The sequence below is a fragment of the Cavia porcellus genome, unplaced genomic scaffold (genome assembly GCF_034190915.1).
Source record: "Cavia porcellus strain 051 isolate PalLab524CR breed Dunkin Hartley unplaced genomic scaffold, mCavPor4.1 scaffold_23, whole genome shotgun sequence".
Taxonomy (NCBI): Eukaryota; Metazoa; Chordata; class Mammalia; order Rodentia; family Caviidae; genus Cavia; species Cavia porcellus.
This window is the reverse complement of record NW_026947506.1, coordinates 5133121-5148676: the sequence shown is the minus strand read 5'-3', so window position 1 is coordinate 5148676 and position 15556 is coordinate 5133121. Positions and strand designations below refer to the sequence as shown.

The 15556-nt window shown below is 48.0% G+C and overlaps 1 long non-coding RNA gene across 1 annotated transcript; it reads left to right on the top strand.

Moving 5' to 3' along the window:
- Window positions 1–7558: 7558 nt before the first annotated feature.
- On the top strand, window positions 7559–14248 carry LOC134472413 (uncharacterized). The gene is made up of 2 exons (XR_010042217.1): window positions 7559–7597; window positions 12859–14248. It is a non-coding gene; the product is annotated as an uncharacterized LOC134472413 (long non-coding RNA).
- The last annotated feature ends 1308 nt before the right edge of the window (window positions 14249–15556 follow it).

Genomic DNA, 15556 nt, shown 5'->3' with positions numbered 1-15556 from the left:
AAATGTGAGCAGGAGAGACAGGCTGAAGGAAGATCTTAAATATGCAGAGGTGGAGACTTAACTGGGATGGAAAATAAAACTGGTTCTCACTCCTAGAGATTCGATTCCAAAATTATAAAGGGCTAAAGAGCAAAGGTAAATTCGAGGTGGGACTGTAAGACATCTTACTGAGACTTCAGAAAGAGCTAAGGCGTGTCTGACGCCACTCAACTGGACTAAAAGCATGCCTTTCACAGCCTTCCCTCCCAACAAAGGACTTTGTAAAGGCCATGCTGCAGAGCTGATTTTGCCAGAAAACCTAAAATAGAATAAGGCTTTTCTTTAATAGAAAATATAGCTGCATAAATGTGGCACGTGGTCTATTAGAGTTGATTATAAATTAGTTCACTAAAACTTCAGTTTGGACTGAAAGAAATAAAGACAATATCAAATCCCTACAGTTGGAAAGTAGTGTGAGGAATCTACATAGCTACAAATGCCAGTCGTTTCTTATGATAAAAAGGATGAGCTCGGACAGACCCAAGAGGTCAGTGTGTGGACGTGAGAGCCACGGAGAGCCGATGCCAGACAGGAAGGCTGAGTTCTCCTTCTGTGCCGGTGTCATGGTCCGGCCGGGCTTCAGAACTGCTGCAGAACTGCACCTACGACAGGCCTGCTATTTCCTCCGTGTGGAATGGAGAGATTCATAGTTAACAATACCTGCCCCATCACTACTCGTGAAGCATGCAAGAGGCACCGGACTCACCTATTCAGCTGAAAAGTCTTTGGATCTCAAGCAACCATACTCAACATGCAGTCCTTGAGGGATCCGCCTGGAGGACCCACACAGGTCACTAGAACCTGCATTCTGAAATGGTACCTCTTTGAGGAAAGACTTGAAGTTCTAGGGGGAAGCATGGGTTACCCCAGATGGTATACTCCACAGCCAGAAACACCAGTGTTTATCAGATCTCACAATTCTTACAGATGGCAGTGACACTCCTCCATCAGGAGATGATTCAGATCCCTTCCCTTGAAGCAGGTGCACTTTTGTAACTGCCTTACGTGACAGAATTAGTGGTGACCCTATAGCTTTCTGGGTTGGGACACAAAAGGCAAGTGACTTCTACATTGTTTCTCTCTGTCTCTCTGGCTCTCTCAGGCTCTCTCTGTCCTATCTGGGATACTCCTCACCCTCTAAGGCGAATCACATCCTGTGCTGATGTAAACCCACCCTGGCCTGTCTGCCCTGTGAAAAGAGAATGGAGCACTTCCCTGGAATCAGCCTGTGCTCAGAAGTTCACAGCCTTGGAGCCACATGAGGTGATGCTTCAGGGAGGCAGCCTTGCTCAATCCTCATTCAGACTGTAGATTTGTGAGCTAGGTAAACTGTACTGCCTTCAGCCACACAATTTGGGGGCATTATTATGAATCCCTAGGGGACTGGAACAATACATTGGGATGCTTACACTACAAATCCTTGGGATGAGTAAGACCACTTTACCAAGCTGTGCCTCAACTCTGGAGTTGCACGAACTTTGTGCCAAAACACAGTGGCTTTTGTTCTTCATCTGCTCAGTCGGAAACTCGCTCCTCAACAAAGCCCATCCAGGCCTTCAGTGTTCAATGCTTAAAGAGAAGACGTGTGTACACACACTCCTGGGCCTGGGTGTGCATGTACGCACATGTGCAAACACACATACCTGCACACACTGCAGCTCGCCCTCATCTATAGAAATTGAATGTCTTCCCTCCAAAGCACAGAAGTCCTTTCACTCCAGGAAACTCAATCCCTAAAAATATCTTTCTACTCATAGCTACTTAAGGATGCAAGCTTCACATTCCAACTCATTGGCATAAAAAAACCCACCTTTTTTTGGTTTTGTTTTGTTTTTTTGAGACAAGGTCTTGCTATCTAGCGCAGGCTGGTGTTGAACTCCCTGTGTCATCCAGGCTGGCCTTGAACTCATGGCGATCCTCCTGCCTCAGCCTCCTGAGTGCTGAGATTATAGGCATGCATCAGTAGGCCTGGGAGGTATTAACTCTTAATCGGAGTTACTCATGCGGAGTTTTGTGCTGTCTTCTGGAATCCTCATACACTTTGTAACATCCTTTTGGGTCCACTTAGGTGCTGTACTTGTAACTGAATGATGAATCTGTGGTTCACATCTTTGCTCAGCCTTCAGCTTTCCCTCTCTCTCCCTTCTCCTCTCTCTCTTCTTACTTTTTTCCATCAAACTCTACAGGGTACACCGCAGCGGCTCCCGGCCTCCTGAATGGCAGCTCTTCCTCCATGCAGTAGACACAAGGTCTCCGAGTCGTCCCTGGCATCACCTGCACCCTGTGTGGCCTTGGCTTGGGAAGCAGTGCTTCCAACAGCATGGCGGGGAAGACACTGACACACAGGTTCCCTGTGTGCCCACGCAGTGCAGGGTGGCTGCGCGTTCTCTTCCAGTCTGTTGTCATTCAATGCCTCTCTGGTTAATTCTGTTGTGCTCAGTGTCGTGGTAGGTTTCATGTGCAGATAGCTTCATTACAAACGGAGTGTTCATTCTATTTTGCACCTCTTTGTTTCTGTTAAAATTAATGTACACAAGTGTCCCTACGTGACTTCCAGAAGCACAGTTTTAATAGCTCCTCACAATATTCAATTTGGTGCATCAACCGTAACTTACTCACCCATTCCCATTATCAAACAGCACATGTCTTTCTCTCTGTCACGGCTACGAAGACTGCAAACCTGGGAACCACTTAATTTAATAGTCTCTCCCCTCGTAATGGGCGCTTTCTTTAATCCTGTCAAAAACTAAAAGGGGCATTGCATTTTTATTCCCAACAGTGGTCTGCTCTTGTTTGCACGGTGTATTTTCATGACACAGAAGAAAGCGCTTTCTTTAGTCTTCCTAGTGCAGGTATCAATCTTATTTATCCTTTGCCATTCTAATCAAAAACAGTCTAGGTTCCTTGGCATGCATGACTTTATTATCATGTTTTCAGACACAGGCGGGCTTTGAGGTGGGGACTGGCTCCTGTCTGTGGGATGCTCATCACTGGGTTAATCCACGGGTGGGTTCAGAGCTGCGTGCAACCTTGAGGCTGGCTCTGCTTCCCTTCTTCCCGCCGTCTGCTCCCTGCCCTGCCTAAACTGTCTTTCCTTTGCTGGGCCACCTCCCTCGAGAACTGCTGCCTGTGGCCAGAACCTCTGCACCTGTGGGAGGATGCAAACCTTTCCTCCTTTAACCTGGAGGTGCAGGGTCCTGCGTTCCAGCAGTGGGGAGTGAGTCGGGCTCTCAGACTGGTGCAGTAGCTTGGTCTTTCTTGTGCTGTGATTTCCTGCTTCTTGGAGGCAGCAGCTCCTGGGTCCTCTGGCTTCCCCGAGGACAGGCAGCCTCTGAGGGCTCTCCTGCCTCTAGTGGTACAAGCCTTCCTAATAAATCCCCTTGCAGGATTTATATAAATTCTATTCTTCTGGAGAACTCGAATCAATGCTCTAGGTGACAGAAACCACAACAGCTAAATCTGGAAAGTAACAAATAATCAAAACATAATTCTCGATCGAATAACATCGTTTTTATTACACAGTAACTTGATTATAACAGATGGACCATGTGCTCACAACAGTGAGAGTCACCCTTGATTACTGGTGTTTACAAAATGAACTTTATTGCTTTGCTCTCAGCTGCCTTCTCAAACCTGTATTGGTGCTTATCTATCGATTAGAAAGTGTTTTACGGTTTAAGAACTCTTTTGGTTTCTGTTGTGACTCGGCTTATTTTGCTGTTTTTCTGAAATGACCAAGTATCTTGGTGTTTTGTTACTCTCTGGATTCTTATGTTTACCCATCTTGTGCCATCGTATTTCGTCATGATAGTAATGTGTTAGCAAGCCATCAACTTTTATTAAGACAGACTCCAGGGTTTCCAAATCTTATAGTCATTGATTTACAGGTTTCTGTCTTAGGATCCAGGTATATTTTGATTATCAGGATTATGTTTTTCTCCTAAATGAAGCTGAGTTTTCTTTCCTTCTGCTGGGCTTTAGATGATTTTTTGTCGTGTGGAAATTTTCTGCTGCTGGGTGTTTGCAAGACCTAGTCCTAAAATCAGTGAGACCTCGGGCTTCCCCGGGAGTCCTCCTCAGCAGTCACCAGCTGCCTTAAATGCTACTACGGGTACATTTTGTGTGCATGTTGGAATAGCTTGGCAATCTGAATTAACGTTTTATAAAATTACCTGGTATTTTAAATTTCAGATTCACACGTCAACTGTTGCATTGTGTTATCCTGCCTTCCTTTGAAATTTTTCTTTCAAGTTCTTTTTCCTTCTAGACTTCTTTCTAGGTTGCATCCTTTTGCTGTGTTGGCTCAGAATATGGTGCTGTGATGGTTCACTTTCTAGCATTTTTATTGTTTTTTATTTTTCTTTCATTATCAGATTTTCTCCTTTAAAAAAGTTCCAGGGCAGAACTTTGTTATTTACTTTAGTTATTTGCTGTATGATTTGACTCTAAAGAACATTTTTAAAATTTAAAAATCACCGTATTTCCCTCTCTCTTTCTCTTTTCAGTACTATAGATTAAACTCAGGGCCACTGCTTTGAGCCACCTCTCCAGCCCATTTTTTATTTTGAGGCTCAGTCTCTCTAATTTCCCCAGCCTGGGCTTGAACTTGTGACTCTATCACAGCTTCCTAAAGTGCCAGGATTGTAAGCCTGTGTCACCAGTCCTGGCATATTTATGGCTTACTTATTGACTACCCACTTGGCATTAGGCTTTGACTGGGCATCCATGATATCACTATGAATATTATTTTCACTGGAAGCTTACATGGGTGGAAAAGAGTTATTGGTAAATAAGGACTGAAAAAGAATGATGGTAAATATTAAGGTTTGTGTCTGGGTATTCCCCCAAAGCCTCATGTAGTCATGGAGGTGGCCAAATCTAGAGTTCGTGATTGCTTCATTGTCTAGTACTGGCATTGGCTGAGTGAATGCTGCACCCGCCCAGGGGCGGAGCCAGCATACATACAAGGGAGGGAAGGAGGTGTGTTCTTCCCCTTTTGTGCCCTTTTGCTCTTGTTACTTGTGGGTGTCATAACTGGCTGCCCCTCAGCTGCGCTACCCTGCCTTGGACTCAACTGAGTATAGACTGAAACCTCCAAAAACTGCAAGCTAAATAAACCTTCCCTTCCTTCATATTGGGGGTCAGGTATTTTGTTTCAACAATGAGAGAAAAGCAATCAAGACAGTAAGCACTATAAAATGGCCATAGAGTGCTCTAAAGATGTAGAAAATGAGAAAGACCAGGCAGCATTTAATAAATATTAACACTTGCTTTTCTTTCATGTCCTGGGTCATCTCTAAGACACAACCCAAAATATTTTACTTGACTGCTTTTAGTCTCCTTCATGCTCTTCTCTTTCAGGGTGGGCTGTGTTCAAACACTGATCCAGTCCTTCCTTCCATCCTCCATCCCTCCATCCTGCCCTCCCCTCTTATTCTCTCTCCCCTCTCGTTTCTTTCCCTTCTTTGCTTTTCTCCTTCATCATAATTTAACCAATCATTCCATCTGTGTGTATATGTGGCTATGGGCTCAGAAATCTCTCTTCATTGGCCAGGAATATAGCTCAGCAGCACAGTGCCTGCCTGGCAAGCACAACGTCCTGAGTTCAATTCCAAGTACCAAAAAAAGTCTCTTTCTTCACATCTAGACAGTGCACCAAGTGCTGTGAGTGCCTAGGATGGCAGTGGCTCTCTGCTCTGGTATTAATGGTATATTCTGTTTACTACAGCACAGAGTTTTCCAAGGTGAACCAGAAATTAATAGAAATTAATAGAAAGTGCATGAGAAAATAATTTGGGCATCTTTGTGTTAAAGGCTTGTCTTTTCTGTTAGCTTTTTCTGAGACTTTAATGTGTTTCGGCATCCCCCAGAAAGAAACAGGGAATTCAGCATTTTCATATTAATTCAGTGCAGAGCCCTCTTGAGGGAATGCAGGTCCGTGCAACAGGCTTTAGGAAGAGCTCTTTTCAACCTTCCTAGATGCATGGGCTTCAGTCCTACTGGACTCAGACATGGACAGGCAGAATAGCATCTGAATGTGTTCACATGTACAGGACAAGGTTAATGGTGGGATAAAACAGAATTAGAACAGAAAGCACGCTCAAAATTTACAGTATAATATGTAAAATATCTAGACATGCAAATTATACATATATAAAATGCATACATTATATAACTATGTAATATAAAACAATTGTTTTAATTGAAACTTTTGTGTGTGTGATGGTTACATAGAGAATGGCTCCTGGAAAATGTGAGAGAAAAAGACCTATTTGCGAGACAGCAAAATAGCGTGAAAAATGTCACAAGTGACTGCAAGACTGGCTTTTAATTTCCAAATTGGTGAGATCTATGATTCTCATTTACAGGAGCCAAACTATTCTGGCAAAAGCCTAAGGAATTGAATCTGCCTCCACCTGGATGCTGTGCAGGAGGGGTAACGAGGAGAGAAATGTTCATGTTTCTTCTAAAACATTAAAACCACAAGCACTGCCTACAGCTTGGCACTAATTCAAAACAGGATGACAAAATGCACTAACACCCTGGGGATCTTTGTTTCCAAGAACAGTATTGGTGGACTCACTATTGTTTTTCTCCTAAAGTTTATTTTTCAATAATTTAAGATTTATGAAAGATAATTTTTGATGTGACTATCACTAGCATGAAAAATGTAACCAAATTCAGCAAAAATGTACAAATTGAGTTTGTATTCATTATTCTGTTTCTCTTGAAGAAGAGCTGCAGAGTTTGTTTCTACACACCCCGCACCCAGCTCCTCCCGGTGCTCACGACCCTTAGCTGTGGCACAACCATCAAAAGTAAGAAACAAGCATTAGCGCGATACTAGCGATAAACTGCAGACTCTGTGCTGAGCGCCTGTTTTTCCACTAATGGCTTTTAAAAAAATTTACATGACATTTATTTATCATGTGTTCTTAGTCTAAACTATCCTTGCTTGTCAATTATTCCTTGTCTGTCATGCTGACCTTGACACTTCTGAAATGAGCTGCCAGGTAGCCTGCAAAATGCTCCCGGATTTATTGTGCTTGTCTGATGTTTTCACACGTGTTGGGAGCCGTGGCCGACACCGGTCGCTTTACTTGGCGGACGTGAGGCCTGTAGGAAGGAGCAAAGCCTGAGCTAAATTACCCCTCCCATCGAGTGAGCCAAGTTGGCACCTGCTTCTTGCCCCCTGATTGCCCTGGTGACGTAAACAGCCCACGCAATAGACTGATCTACCCAGCAACTAATGACGATGACCAATCAGCTCACATGCCTGCTGTTGCCCTATTGGACAATGAGTCCGTATATATATGTGTGACCCACGCTGCTAAGAGAGAGAGATAGAGAAAGTCCACCGGCGAGAAAGGGCTGGTGGCAGAGCAGAGGCCTCGCGGGGCCCACACGGAGACAAATAAAGACAAGGTTGCACACCGTCAGAATCTGTCGTGTGTTTTTCCTGCCGGCCAGGAGCGACACCGACATCTGGTGGCCCGTACGGGGACCTGATCACTCCCCTCGGTGGTGTGCAACGCTCCAGCGTGGTGCTGCCGGACAGGTGAGTGGGGGATAAGCCTGGGCTCTGGGTGGCGCGCACCTACAGGGCATTTAGACTCCCCTCAGGCTCACGCGTAGGTGACGGGTTCTCTAAGTCACACGCGGTGAGTTACAGCCCTTAGAGGTTAAAGATGGGTAATTTACCGAGCGCGGAGGCGCGGCCCTTGGTAAAGGCCCTTAGAAAGCTTTTAAAAGCTAGAGACCTCAGGGTAGGTCAAAAAACACTGGAACTATTCATAGCAAAGGTAGATAGGGTGGCTCCCTGGTTTTTACCCACAGGGCATTTAAACCTGCCGTCATGGGAAAAGTTAGGCGGGGACCTCGCCTCGGCGGAATTGGGAGGCGATATTTCGCCGGCTATTCGCCCCCTGTGGGAAATGATACATGCGTGCCTTGAAGGGGAGGGGAAGGGGTTCCCGTCGGCAGTTAGAGACGCGGAAATCATGGACGCACGCAAGGCTTTTGAGCAGGCAAAATCGGAATGCTCTCGGGAGGGATCTGTCCAGGGGGAGAAGATCCAGGGAAAGATAGAGGACACCCAAGCTCTGGAGTCCTCCGACTCAGATAGCGAGGAGGAACCAGAAGGTGGGGCAGGAAGCCGAGAGGCCCGGAATCCCTATGCCGAGTTGCGCCGTGAATTGTGTGCGTGCGCCGCTCGAGAAAAGCAGAGAGAGGAGAAAGGACCCCCGAGCACCCTCTGGCGGGGGGAGGAGATAGAGAGCCATCCGCTCCGCCCTGGAGTTCTTTTCCAGAAGCGGTTCCCCGCCGAGAGGCTGCTACGGGGGACCCTCCCTTCTCTCAGCCGGCACAGGAAGTGACGCCCCGTTCCACTCTGTCGCGACCTCCATCCTATGACGTCGTGCCGCGGGGCGGACGATATTTTCATGGGCGGTTATGGAAGGGTGAACGATGGTTCGGAGGGGATCCACCGATGCAAGGACTAGATTATGGTCCTTATGGAGTATATCCTGTGCAAATGGCCCCAGGCAAAGGGCGCAATGTTTGGGAACCGTTTGAAATAAAACAGATCAGAGAATTAAAAAGCGCTGTCACGACCTTCGGGCCCACAGCTCCTTATACCATAGCTATGCTAGAGAATCTTGCCTCTCAGCCTCTTACACCGGGTGATTGGATGCAGCTGGCCAAGGCATGCCTTCCTTCGGGTAGTTATCTTGATTGGCGAGCCTGGTATGCCGAGTTTGCCATCAAGCAAGCAGAAAAGAATGTTAACAGGGGGCATGCAAGGTGGAATGAAGATATGCTCCAGGGCTCAGGTCAATATAGGGATGACCAAACTCAGTTCCCCAATGAGGTGTATGACCAAATCTCTAATATTGGGCTCCGCGCATGGAAACAGGTGAACGGTGCGGGGGCGGCCTCACTATGCCTTTCAAAGATAGTACAGGGTGCCACAGAGCCATTTGTTGATTTCGTGGCTAGGGTGCAGGACGCGGCTGATAAAGTTTTTTCAGACCAAGAAGTGGCGAAGCCCCTGATCAAACAACTCATTTTTGAACAATGCACAACGGAGTGCAAAGCGGCTCTTGCCCCGCATAAAAACAAGGATCTCAATGCTTGGATTAGGATTTGTAGGGAGATTGGAGGGCAGATGACTGCAGCAAAGCTTGCGGCGGCCTTTGTAGCCGCGACAGCACAAGCTAAGGGTGCTTCTGGACCTAAGCGAGATTGTAAGCCCAAAGGATGTTTTGGCTGCGGGGAACCAGGGCATATTAGGAGAGACTGTCCACACAGTGTTAATACACGGGAAGGGCCAATAGGCGTGTGCGAACGATGCAGGAAGGGAACACACAAAGCGAAAGATTGCAGATCAGTTTTTGATGCCCAGGGAAACCGCATTAGTGGCAGGGAAATTCAGGAGCCAAAAAACGGCCAGAGGGGGCCCTCCTTACGGACGGGCCCCCGCCCCCTAGACAGGACAACACAAAGTGGCAGCCCTCCACAAGGGCTACCCCTGGGTCAGCAGGCGTGGACCTCTGTGTCGCCTCCAGACTCCTATTAACGCCCGATATGGGCGTTCAGGTGGTCGGGACCACCTTCAAGGGACCGCTACCTGAAAAGTCAGTTGGTTTAGTGATTGGACGGTCCTCCACAGCCCTCCGGGGCCTTACCGTGCTCCCTGGGGTTATAGACTCAGACTACACAGGAAACATTAAGATTATGGTCCAATCTCATGTAGGGACCATGGTGATTAATGAGGGGGATAAGATAGCACAACTTTTATTGCTCCCCAGTCTCCATGAGAGATTCCAGTCTAGACAACGGGTTAGAGGGGATCAGGGTTTTGGCTCCTCTGGAGAAATTTTTGAAGGACTTCATATGACTCTTGATAAAAGACCCATGCTCTCGCTCAGGGTTAATGGTAGAAATATAACAGGACTCTTGGATACAGGGGCAGACCGCTCCATTGTCTCCAAGAGGGACTGGCCTTCTAGCTGGCCCACCAATACAGCTGACAACACACTCCAAGGGTTGGGGATGGTGGCTGCCCCCCAGGTTAGTGCCGTGACCCTGCCTTGGTGTGATGAGGAGGGTCACCAAGGACATTTTCAACCTTTTGTTCTACAGCTGCCGGTATCTTTGTGGGGAAGAGACATCCTCACTCAGATGGATGTCACTCTTACATCCACCTGCTCTCCTCAAGCCAAGGGTATACTTAAGAATCAGGGATATGTTCCCAGCAAGGGCCTGGGCTTTGCCCTGCAGGGCCGGACATCTCCCGTACCTGTAGAGAAAAGGGAAGGTAGACACGGGCTGGGTTTTTCCTAGGGGCCGCTGAGGAAGTTCTCCTGCCTACTCCAATTAAGATCACTTGGAAGTCCCTGAATCCAGTTTGGGTACCTCAGTGGCCCCTACCCAAGGAGAAGCTTTTAGCGTTAACCGAGATAGTCAAAACCCAGCTTCAGGCAGGGCACATAAAGCCATCAACCTCCCCTTGGAATACCCCTGTTTTTGTTATTAGAAAGAAATCAGGCAAGTGGAGGCTGCTCCATGATTTAAGGGCGGTCAACGCGCAGATGCAGCCCCTGGGGGCAGTCCAGAGGGGGCTGCCAGCTCTCTCAGCCATCCCTCAGTCTTGGCCGATTTATGTTATAGATCTTAGAGACTGTTTCTTCTCCATCCCCCTGCATCCAGAGGACACCCATAGGTTCGCCTTTACCTTACCCACCATTAACCAAGAAAGCCCTGATCTCAGATACAAGTGGATAACGCTGCCCCAAGGTATGGCCAACAGTCCCACTATGTGTCAGATTTACCTTGATTCCCTACTGGCCCCCCTACGGAAATCCTTTCCCAAGATAAGATGTGTGCATTACATGGACGACCTTTTGCTCAGTGGCAGGGACCCAGACATGCTGAATAATATGCTCGGCCAGTTGGTCGAGGCCCTGAGAAAGGCTAATCTACATATTGCCCCTGACAAGATTCAAGGAGGAGACATAGTGACTTACTTGGGTACCAAAGTCTCCCCTACATCGATTTCTCCACAGAAGGTAACCATCAGAACAGATAATCTTACAACCCTAAATGACATGCAAAAGTTACTGGGAGATATAAATTGGATCAGACCTTACTTGCACATCCCTAATTCAGACTTAAAGCCCCTGTTTGATCTCCTAAGAGGGGATCCGGATACTGCCTCCCCTAGAGAGTTCACCCCAGAGGCCAGAGTTGCTCTAAAAAAGATAGAAGAGGCCCTAAGCAAAGCTACATTACAGAGAATTGACCCAGAACAGCCTTTTGAGGTCTGCTTGTTGCAGACCAGTTCCCAGCCCACGGCAGTGATTTGGCAGAAAGGACCACTTCTGTGGGTGCACCCTAAGGTTTCACCTGCCAAGATTATTGAACATTACCCGGAAGCAGTTGCTTCTCTGGCTCTGGAGGCACATAGTAGAGCCATCCAGCATTTTGGCTCCACGCCTCATGCTATTCGGGTGCCTTATACCGCTTCTCAAATAAAAATTCTGACTGCTTGCATAGATACTTGGGCCATCCTGAGATGTGTATTTCTTGGGGAGATAGACAATCAGTTCCCTAAGGACCCTATACTACAGTTTATTACTCAACATCCGGTGATATTTCCAAAAATCACCGCCCCTGCACCCCTTACTCCTGCAACAACAGTCTATACTGATGGGTCAAAAACCGGGATAGGGGCCTATGTGGTCTTGGGCATGCCTCCAGTTAACATACAGTTTGAACCAGATCAACCACAGGTGGTGGAGTTACAAATTGTACAAACCGTCCTCGAGAAGTTCCCAGGGGCCCTTAATATTGTTTCTGATTCGAAATATGTTGTCAATGCCATGCAGGTCCTTGAGACTGCAGGCCCAATTAAACCAACCTCCAAAGTAACTAACTTGTTTTTGTCTATCCAGACATTGCTCATGAATAGATACAACAAAATATACATCACTCACATAAGGGCACATACACACCTACCAGGGCCCATGGTACAGGGCAATGCGGCTGCTGACGCGGCCACTTGCCCGTTATGGATTTTCAATATGTTATCTCCAATAGAGCAAGCCCGTCAGTTCCATGACGAATTCCATGTCAATGCCAGGACGCTAGCCAACCAGTACCGCATCTCCAGGGCTGACGCGCGGGACATCATGCGCCACACACACGCCTGCCATATCAATGGGGGTTAACCCCAGAGGGTTGATCCCTGGCGATATTTGGCAAATGGATGTCACACACATAACAGAATTTGGATCTCTTAAGTATGTCCATGTCTCCACGGACACCTGTTCTCATATTATATTTGCAACTGCAGAGACAGGTGAAAAGGTATCTAATGTGATCAATCATTGCTTAGCGGCTTGGGCCGCGTGGGGCAAGCCCAAAATATTAAAGACAGACAACGGACCAGCCTATACAGGAAAAGCCTTCAATGAGTTCTGTAAGACTATGGAAGTACACTTAAAACATGGGATCCCATATAATCCTCAAGGCCAAGGAATTATTGAAAGAGCTCACAAAAGCCTCAAAGAAATCTTATATAAACAAAAAGGGGGAGTAGGCCAGGGCCTGCCCCCAAAGGCACGGCTATCCATGGCACTATTCACATACAATTTTTTAAACCTGAACAATAACAACCACCCCCCGGCTATGGAGCATTGTAATCCATCTCCTAGCAATAAGGGATGGGTAAAATGGAAAGATGTCCTGACGGGACAATGGATGGGCCCGGATCCGGTAGTCAGCTGGAACCGCGGTACGGTTTGTGTTTTCCCGCAGGAACCGGGACGAGAACCATTGTGGGTCCCAGAAAGACTGACGCGTGCGACAAGCCCTTCGACTGAAGACTAATCCTGTCCTGCCGGAGACCAGCAGCAGGCCTGACAGCCAGATGAACCCGAAAAAGGCTGCTTTTTTCGTTGGGGGCGTTGTCCTAGCACTCCTCAGGATAAGTATGGTACATGCGGGGCTGGGGGGCCCCGCTTCTGGAATAGATCTTCGCACGAGCCTTCTTGGCAGTCCGTGCGATTGCGGAGGTGGCACGGTAAGCAGTATACCACCTAGCGCCAAAAAAGGACCAGGGACCGATTGTGGGGATAAAACAGCTTACTCAGTTGTGTACAGCTCCACTGCAGGAGGATTTAGTCAACCATCCTATCAGTGCATACTTAAGCCTAAGGTGAGTCCCTCAGGGCCTGGTGATCTCGCCACATGTCCCTGCACTAAGTTTGAGGAATCCATGCATGTTACATGCTATACAGAGACAAAACAATGCAAACTCAAGAGTACAACCTATTGGATGGCAACGCTAACTACAACTAAAAGCCCTGTTGCCCCTAACCATATTCCCGCTGCTGTAGGCGGTTCCCCATTCATGCAGTCAGGTTGTAATGGAGAGGTTGGAGAAACGGTCTGTTGGTCTATGACCGCTCCCGTTCACATCTCTGACGGTGGAGGGGTCCAAGACCAGTACCGGCAGGAGCAGGTCATCGAGCGATGGGAACAATTAAATCCGTTCCCTGAAGTCAATTACCATCCACTCCTATGCCCAAAATCCCGAGGCATTAACCTTGACCCCGCTACTGAATCCATATTAGAGGCTACCCACAAAGCACTCAATCTTACTGACCCAGGGCTGGCCTCCGATTGTTGGCTGTGTATGATGATGGGAGAATCATGGCCGTTGGCCATGCCGTTTAGAGACAATGAAAGTGAACCTTACAATTACAACGCACCCTATAATTGCTCACATGGGCCTCCATTTCGGGTCCAGTTTATGGGACAGTTTAATGCATCCTGTTTCCAAAAGTACCCACAAAATAATAGTTATGATATTGTTGTTGGAGCGCTGGCAGTCGCCTCGTGTGAGTCCATAACCAATGTAAGTAGTAGCTCGCCGCTATGTGCCCCCTTTGGCAAAGTATTTGCTTGCGGCAATGGTCATGCTTATACTTACCTGCCCAGTAATTGGACCGGCCTATGTGGCCTAGCTTACTTGTTGCCTGACATTGGTATTGTCCCTGGGGACCAACCCATGCCCATCCCAGCTGTGGACACCTTTATAAAAAGACATAAGAGAGATGTACTGATTTTACCTCTCTTGGCTGGTCTGGGGATAACTGGAGCCCTGGCCGCCGGGACTGCGGGCCTAGGAGTTTCATTAACCAAATATACTCAGTTATCCAAGCAATTGATAGAAGACATGTCTATAGTTGAGAGAACCCTTCAGGAGATACAAGATCAAATTGATTCCCTTGCAGAGGTTGTTCTGCAGAATAGAAGGGGCCTAGATCTACTCACTGTAGAGAGGGGAGGTATCTGTATTGCCTTACAGGAAAGATGCTGCTTTTATGCCAACAAGTCCGGAATCGTTCGAGACTGATTAAAGAAACTGCAAGAAGACCTAGAAAAGAGAAGAAAAGAACTACAAGACAATCCCTTTTGGGGAGCCTGGAATGGCTTGCTCCCCTATATTTTACCATTGTTAGGTCCCCTGTGCTCCTTGCTTCTGCTCTTACTTGTAGGACCATGCTTGCTCCGATGGGTCACATCGTTCATTAATGGACGCCTTGCGGCGGCACGTCGTCAGGTCCGCATGGTTGCCCATGCGGCCCTGGCAGCAGCCCGTGATGGGCACAATGACCCCCAGGCTTACGCATGGCTCGCTCGACTGGCCTACGACCGGGTCTAGATGTGGCGGGTCTTCCGCACTCCTTCCCTATTGACACCACACAGCAGGGTAGGTGAGTCAATGACGGGTAAGAGCGTGCCTCCCCAGCACGACTCGACCTAAGCCAGGCCCTACCCCATACTGCACGAAAGCCGCTGGATTACTAGAATCTGCCCAGATCTAGATGTCTCTCCGAGGGGATCGCACGGAGGGGCATGAGTGCATGCCTATGTGCATCCAGGTTCCGTCCAGTTCACTCCTGGCCCTGGAAAAAGGACGAGGGTCTCAAGGCCTTGGTGGACCCGGGGACGGCCGACCAGGGTCCAAGCCAAGGGCCTACGGTGGGCCTCAACACAGGGCATAAGCCTCTGCACTTGATCCAGGGCGGGCTGCGATGCATACATTCATTCAAAATAAATAAAATAGGGGGAGATGTTGGGAGCCGCGGCCGACACCGGTCGCTTTACTTGGCGGACGTGGGGCCTGTAGGAAGGAGCAAAGCCTGAGCTAAATTACCCCTCCCATCGAGTGAGCCAAGTTGGCGCCTGCTTCTTGCCCCCTGATTGCCCTGGTGACGTAAACAGCCCACGCAATAGACTGATCTACCCAGCAACTAATGACGGTGACCAATCAGCTCACATGCCTGCTGTTGCCCTATTGGACAATGAGTCCGTATATATGTGTGTGACCCACGCTGCTAAGAGAGAGAGATAGAGAAAGTCCACCGGCGAGAAAGGGCTGGTGGCAGAGCAGAGGCCTCGCGGGGCCCACGCGGAGACAAATAAAGACAAGGTTGCACACCGTCAG